This window comes from Oncorhynchus tshawytscha, unplaced genomic scaffold (genome assembly GCF_018296145.1).
Source record: "Oncorhynchus tshawytscha isolate Ot180627B unplaced genomic scaffold, Otsh_v2.0 Un_contig_4021_pilon_pilon, whole genome shotgun sequence".
NCBI lineage: Eukaryota > Metazoa > Chordata > Actinopteri > Salmoniformes > Salmonidae > Oncorhynchus > Oncorhynchus tshawytscha.
Window position 1 is genome coordinate 6,522 of NW_024608783.1, and position 8,479 is coordinate 15,000.

Below are 8,479 nucleotides of genomic sequence, written 5' to 3' on the forward strand. Positions count from 1 at the left end.
CTCAGGAAACAGTAGTTAATAAACCAGTAGTCTGAGCCAAACAAAAGGTCCTCAGGAAACAGTAGTTAATAAACCAGTAGTCTGAGCCAAACAAAAGGTCCTCAGGAAACAGTAGTTAATAAACCAGTAGTCTGAGCCAAACAAAAGGTCCTCAGGAAACAGTAGTTAATAAACCAGTAGTCTGAGCCAAACAAAAGGTCCTCAGGAAACAGTAGTTAATAAACCAGTAGTCTGAGCCATAAAAAGGTCCTCAGGAAACAGTAGTTAATAAACCAGTAGTCTGAGCCATAAAAGGTCCTCAGGAAACAGTAGTTAATAAACCAGTAGTCTGAGCCATAAAAAGGTCCTCAGGAAACAGTAGTTAATAAACCAGTAGTCTGAGCCATAAAAAGGTCCTCAGGAAACAGTAGTTAATAAACCAGTAGTCTGAGCCATAAAAAGGTCCTCAGGAAACAGTAGTTAATAAACCAGTAGTCTGAGCCATAAAAAGGTCCTCAGGAAACAGTAGTTAATAAACCAGTAGTCTGAGCCATAAAAAGGTCCTCAGGAAACAGTGAATAATAAAACACAGGAGGAAGTGCAGCTCCACAGGAGTCGCTAGAGACATCACTGTCCAAACCCTCCCCTAACCCAGAATATGTCTCTCTAATACGGTCACGCATTTGGCAGGAGGTTAGGAAGTGCAGCTCAGTTTCCACCTCGTTTTGTGGGCAGTGAGCACATAGCCTGTCTTCTCTTGAGAGCCATGTCGGCCTACGGCGGCCTTTCTCAATAGCAAGGCTATGCTCACTGAGTCTGTACATAGTCAAAGCTTTCCTTAATTTTGGGTCAGTCACAGTGGTCAGGTATTCTGCCACTGTGTACTCTCTGTGTAGGGCCAAATAGCATTCTAGTTTGCTCTGTTTTTTTGTTAATTCTTTCCAATGTGTTAAGTAGTTATCTTTTTGTTTTCTCATGATTTGGTTGGGTCTAATTGTGTTGCTGTCCTGGGGCTCTGTAGTGTGTGTTTGTGTTTCTGAACAGAGCCCCAGGACCAGCTTGCTTAGGGGACTCTCCAGTTGTTGTTGTTTATCCTATTTTGTGAATTCTTGGTTGGTGAGTGGACCCCAGACCTCACAACCATAAAGGACAATGGGTTCAGTAACTGATTCAAGTATTTTTAGCTAGATCCTAATTGGTGTGTTGAATTTTATGTTCCTTTTGATGGCATAGAAGACCCTTCTTGCCTTGTCTCTCTCCCTGCTCTTTCTCATGGGAGCCGGAACTTTGTGTTTTTGTGTTTTCCAGTACTCTTTATTTCTCTCTCTCTCTCTCTCTCTCTCTCTCTCTCTCTCTGTCTCTCTCTCTCTGTCTCTCTGTCTCTCTCTCTCTGTCTCTCTCTCTGTCTCTCTCTCTCTGTCTCTCTCTCTCTCTGTCTCTCTCTCTGTCTCTCTCTCTGTCTCTCTCTCTCTCTCTGTCTCTCTCTCTGTCTCTGTCTCTCTCTCTCTCTCTCTCTGTCTCTCTCTCTCTCTCTCTCTGTCTCTGTCTCTGTCTCTCTGTCTCTCTCTCTGTCTCTCTCTCTCTCTCTCTCTGTCTCTCTGTCTCACTCTCTCTCTCTGTCTCTCTCTCTGTCTCTCTCTCTCTCTCTCTCTGTCTCTCTCTCTCTCTCTCTCTCTCTCTCTCTCTCTCTCTCTCTCTGTCTCTCTCTCTGTCTCTCTCTCTGTCTCTCTCTCTCTCTCTCTCTCTCTCTCTCTCTCTGTCTCTCTCTCTGTCTCTCTCTCTGTCTCTCTCTCTGTCTCTCTCTCTCTCTGTCTCTGTCTCTCTCTCTCTGTCTCTCTCTCTGTCTCTCTCTCTGTCTCTCTCTCTGTCTCTCTCTCTCTCTCTCTGTCTCTCTCTCTGTCTCTCTCTCTGTCTCTCTCTCTCTCTCTCTCTCTCTCCCTCTCTCTCTCTCTCGCTCTGTCTATCTCCCTCTCTCTCTCTCTCTCTCTCTCTCTCTCTCTCTCTCTCTCTCTCTCACTCTCTCTCAGAGGGGCACTGATTATTTTCCTACTCCTGTATACGTGTGTGGTTTAGGGGAGGGGGCAGACAGCGCTACAGCAGGGCAGCTTGGTGGGCACTTTCCCACGCTAGCATGGCCTGTCTGCTGCTGGCACCCGAGGAGAGGAAGTCTCTCCTTGGACGCTCTTCAAGAGAGGGGTTGAGAAGAGGGCTGAGAAGAGAGGATGAGGAGAGGACTGAGGAGAGAACAGGAGAACAGAGGAGAGAGGAAGAGGAGAGAGGATGAGGAGAGGGGATGAGGAAGAGGAGAGAGGCTGAGGAGAGAGTAAGAGGAGAAAGGAAAATGAAAGGACTGCTTTTTAAAAATTAAAACTTCATTTAACTAAGAAAGTCAGTTTAAGAATAAATTCTTATTTACAATGAAGGCCTACCCCGGCCTTTTGTTTGGTTCAGACGGCTGGTTCCTTGACCCCTGAAGAGCAGTTAAGGGGTGACGACAGATTAAGATCTAAATTACTGTCAGGTGTTTCCACCTTGAGCCATTTCAGTCCATTGAGGTGTGATAAGAATAATCCGGACTATCCTATTCTGAGAGGTCTCACATTTATACCTTATATGGAAGTGACACGTTCCTACGTCCTGCTTCGGGGTCGTGTCCCATAATCTCTTGACAAGATGATATAATCTAATTCACCATAACGATAAGACAGCGCTACAGTAAGATACTTACGGTACCAGTGGAAAATGGTTGTGTCCCATAATCTCTTGACAAGACTACAAGATGATATAATCTAATTCAACAAGATGATATAATCTAATTCACCATAACGAGGTAGTTTGAGACTTTCTTTATTTTTGTAGATATTTTCTCCATTGTAGAATAATAGTGAAGACATCAGAACTATGAAATAACACATATGGAATCATTTAGTAACCAACAAAGTTTTAAATAAAAAATAAATATATGTATATTTTTAATTTTACCCCCTTTTTGTGGTGTCCAATTGTTTTCGTAGCTACTATCTTGTCTCATCGCTTTAACTCGTCGGGAGAGACGAAGGATGAAAGTCATGCGTCCTCCTACACAACACCGTGCACCTGGCGACCTGGTTAGCGCGCACTGCGCCCGGCCCGCCACAGGAGTCGCTAGTGTGCGATGAGACAAGGATATCGGCCAAACCCTCCCTAACCCGGACGACGCTAGGCCAATTGTGCCTCGTGATCGGCTGCGACAGAGCCTGTGCCACCCAGAGTCTCTGGTGGCACAGCTGGCACTGTGATGCAGTGCCTTAGACCACTGCGCCACCCGGGAGGCCTGGGCTCGAACCCAGAGTCTCTGGTGCCACTGCGCCACCCGGGAGGCCTGGGCTCGAACCCAGAGTCTCTGGTGGCACAGCTGGCACTGTGATGCAGTGCCTTAGACCACTGCGCCACCCGGGAGGCCTGGGCTCGAACCCAGAGTCTCTGGTGGCACAGCTGGCTCTGTGATGCAGTGCCTTAGACCACTGCGCCACCCGGGAGGCCCTCAAAACATATTTTTGATTTTAGATTCTTCAAAGTATCCACCCTTTGGGGCTCCCAATCACAGCCGGATGTGATACAGACTGTAGTATCCACCCTTTGGGGCTCCCAATCACAGCCGGATGTGATACAGACTGTAGTATCCACCCTTTGGGGCTCCCAATCACAGCCGGATGTGATACAGACTGTAGTATCCACACTTTGGGGCTCCCAATCACAGCCGGATGTGATTCAGACTGTAGTGACACCTCTTGGGCTGAGGAGAGGGCAGGGGAGAAGGCAGAGGAGAGGGCTAAGGAGAGAGGACGAGGAGACAGATTGAGGAGAGGGCTAGGAGAGAGAGGATGAGGAGAGAGATTGCTGGAGAGGGCTTAGGAGAAGGGCTGAGGAGAAGGGTTGAGGGGAAGGGCTGAGGGGAAGGGCTGAGGAGAGGGGCTGAGGAGGGCTGGGCTGAGGAAAAGGGCTGAGGAGAAGGGCTGAGGAGAAGGGCTGAGGAGAAGGGCTGAGGAGAGGGGCTGAGGAGAAGGGCTGAGGAGAGAGGCTGAGGAGGGCTGAGGAGAGTGCTGAGGGAGAGAGACTGAGGAGGGCTGAGGAGAGGTGCTGGGGGGCTGAGGAGAGGTGCTGGGGGGCTGAGGAGAGGTGCTGAGGAGAAGGGCTGAGGAGAAGGGCTGAGGAGAAGGGCTGAGGAGAAGGGCTGAGGAGAAGGGCTGAGGAGAAGGGCTGAGGAGAGAGGGCTGAGGAGAGGAGGGCTGAGGAGGAGAGGGCTGAGGAGAGGAGAAGGGCTGAGGAGAAGGGCTGAGAGAAGGGCTGAGGAGAAGGGCTGAGGAGAAGGGCTGAGGAGAGAGGTTGAGGAGGGCTGAGGAGAGTGCTGAGGAGAGGTGCTGGGGGGGCTACCAATCCTCCTCGAGGAGGACTAAACCCCGGGTTAATACCAAAACAAAGACCCCATCCAGCTCCCCGCCTCCCTCCCTCCACGTGCTCCCCTCGTCCCCTCTTACCGACTCCCAGGAAAAATACACCTTTCAAAGAACTCTTTTAATTGGCTTTTTAATTAGTCTTTCGTAACAGAATAAATTGAATTAGCTGCTAATTCGTTTATCTTCGCAGGAGAAATGGAGTTCACCTCTAAGAACTTGGAACAAGAAAAGACGTTTGTTGAAAACAACGACGGTGAGCTGTACAACTATTGGGGTTGTGACGCATCTTCTGTTGTTGTTTTGGCTCTGTACTCCCAGCACTTTGGATTTGAAATGATACAACGACCATGAGGTTAAAGTGCAGACTGTCAGCTTTAATTTGAGGGTATTTTCATCCATATCGGGTGAACAGTTTAGAAATTATAGTTATTTTTGTATATTAGTTCCCCCATTATAGGGGACCAAAAGTGTTGGGACAATTTCACTCATATGTGTATTAAAGAAGTAAAACGTTATGTATTTGGCCCAATATTTGTAGCACACAATGATTATATCAAACTTCATTCATACTCTACCTCAAGACATGTTGACCTCTCACCCCAAGACATGCTGACCTCTCACCTCAAGACATGTTGACCTCTCACCCCAAGACATGCTGACCTCTCACCTCAAGACACGTTGACCTCTCACCTCAAGACATGCTGACCTCTAACCCCAAGACATGCTGACCTCTCACCTCAAGACATGCTGTTTTTTCACCTCAAGACATGTTGACCTCTCACCTCAAGACTTGCTGACCTCTCACCTCAAGACATGCTGACCTCTCACCTCAAGACATGCTGACCTCTCACCTCAAGACATGCTGACCTCTCACCTCAAGACATGCTGACCTCTCACCCCAAGACATGTTGACCTCTCACCTCAAGACATGTTGACCTCTCACCCCAAGACATGTTGACCTCTCACCCCAAGACATGTTGACCTTTTGCACCCCAAGACATGCTGACCTCTCACCTCAAGACATGTTGACTTTTCTCACCCCAAGACATTGACCTTTCACCTCAAGACATCTGTTCTCACCTCAAGACATGCTGATTATAAGACATTTATCTCACCTCAAGACATGCTGACCTCTCACCTCAAGACATGCTGACCTCTCACCTCAAGACATGCTGACCTCTAACCCCAAGACCTCTTATATAGACATATTGACCTTACCCCAAGACATGTTGACCTCTCACCTCAAGACATGCTGACCTCTCACCTCAAGACATTATCTCCCCCATGACTATATCTCATCAAGACATTTATACCCCAAGACCTCTATACCCTCAAGACATTTACCTCTACCCCAAGACATGCTGACCTCTATTCTAAGACATGCTGATATCATTCAAGACATATTGACCTCTCACCTCAAGACATGCTGATCTACCCCAAGACATGCTGATTCTCACCTATAGACATATTATATTTATCAAGACATATTGACCTTATAAGACATTGATATTATATCAAGACATATTGACCTTCATATTCAAGACATGCTGATCTTACCCCAAGACATGCTGACCTCTATCAAGACATGCTGACCTCTCACCTCAAGACATGCTGACCTCTCACCCCAAGACATGCTGACCTCTCACCTCAAGACATGCTGACCTTCACCTCAAGACATGCTGATATTTCATATCAAGACATGCTGACCTCTCACCTCAAGACATCATCAAGACATGCTGACCTCTCACCTCAAGACATGCTGACCTCTCACCTCAAGACATGCTGACCTTCACCTCAAGACATATGACCTCTCACCCCAAGACATGCTGACCTCTCACCCCAAGACATGTTGACCTCTCACCTCAAGACATATTGACCTCTCACCCCAAGACATGTTGACCTCTCACCCCAAGACATGTTGACCTCTCACCTCAAGACATTAAGTTCTCTCACCTCAAGACATGTTGATCACCATTATAGGGGGAGGTTTATTTTTTAGGGGGTAATGATATTTATGCGTCTGTTACTTTTCTCACTCGTCATTATTCACTTTTTATTCAGGATGATCTGTTGTCATAGCATATGATTTATTATATATTTATATATTATATATATTATTATATTTATATTATATATATATTATTATTATATTATATATTTATATTATATTTATATATTATTATTATATTCTATATTTATATTATATATATATTATTATTATATTCTATATATTATTATTATATTTATATTATATATATTATATTATATTATATATATATATATTATTATTATATTATATATATATATATTATTATTATATTCTATATTTATATTATATATATTATTATTATTATATTCTATATTTATATTATATATATATTATTATTATATTCTATATTTATATTATATATATTATTATTATATATATATATATATATTATTATTATTATATATATATTATTATTATATTCTATATTTATATTATATATATATTATTATTATATTCTATATTTATATTATATATATATTATTATTATATTCTATATTTATATTCTATATATTATTATTATATTATATATATATATATTATTATTCTATTCTATATTTATATTATATATATATTATTATTATATTCTATATTTATATTCTATATATTATTATTATATTATATATATATATATTATTATTATATTCTATATTTATATTATATTTATATATTATTATTATATTATATATATATATTATTATTATATTATATATATATTATATATAAATCAAATCAAATCAAATTTTATTTGTCACCTCAAATGCGAGTGTAGCGAAATGCTTGTGCTTCTAGTTCCGACAATGCAGTAATAACCAACAAGTAATCTAACTAACAATTCCAAAACTACTGTCTTATACACAGTGTAAGGGGATAAAGAATATGTACATAAGGATATATGAATGAGTGATGGTACAGAGCAGCATAGGCAAGATACAGTAGATGGTATCGAGTACAGTATATACATATGAGATGAGTATGTAAACAAAGTGGCATAGTTAAAGTGGCTAGTGATACATGTATTACATAAGGATGCAGTCGATGATATAGAGTACAGTATATACGTATGCATATGAGATGAATAATGTAGGGTAAGTAACATTATATAAGGTAGCATTGTTTAAAGTGGCTAGTGATATATTTACATCATTTCCCATCAATTCCCATTATTAAAGTGGCTGGAGTTGAGTCAGTGTCAGTGTCAGTGTGTTGGCAGCAGCCACTCAATGTTAGTGGTGGCTGGTTAACAGTCTGATGGCCTTGAGATAGAAGCTGTTTTTCAGTCTCTCGGTCCCAGCTTTGATGCACCTGTACTGACCTCGCCTTCTGGATGATAGCGGGGTGAACAGGCAGTGGCTCGGGTGGTTGATGTCCTTGATGATCTTTATGGCCTTCCTGTAACATCGGGTGGTGTAGGTGTCCTGGAGGGCAGGTAGTTTGCCCCCGGTGATGCGTTGTGCAGACCTCACTACCCTCTGGAGAGCCTTACGGTTGAGGGCGGAGCAGTTGCCGTACCAGGTGGTGATACAGCCCGACAGGATGCTCTCGATTGTGCATCTGTAGAAGTTTGAGTGCTTTTGGTGACAAGCCGAATTTCTTCAGCCTCCTGAGGTTGAAGAGGCGCTGCTGCGCCTTCTTCACGATGCTGTCTGTGTGAGTGGACCAATTCAGTTTGTCTGTGATGTGTATGCCGAGGAACTTAAAACTTGCTACCCTCTCCACTACTGTTCCATCGATGTGGATAGGGGGTGTTCCCTCTGCTGTTTCCTGAAGTCCACAATCATCTCCTTAGTTTTGTTGACGTTGAGTGTGAGGTTATTTTCCTGACACCACACTCCGAGGGCCCTCACCTCCTCCCTGTAGGCCGTCTCGTCGTTATTGGTAATCAAGCCTACCACTGTTGTGTCGTCCGCAAACTTGATGATTGAGTTGAAGGCGTGCGTGGCCACGCAGTCGTGGGTGAACAGGGAGTACAGGAGAGGGCTCAGAACGCACCCTTGTGGGGCCCCAGTGTTGAGGA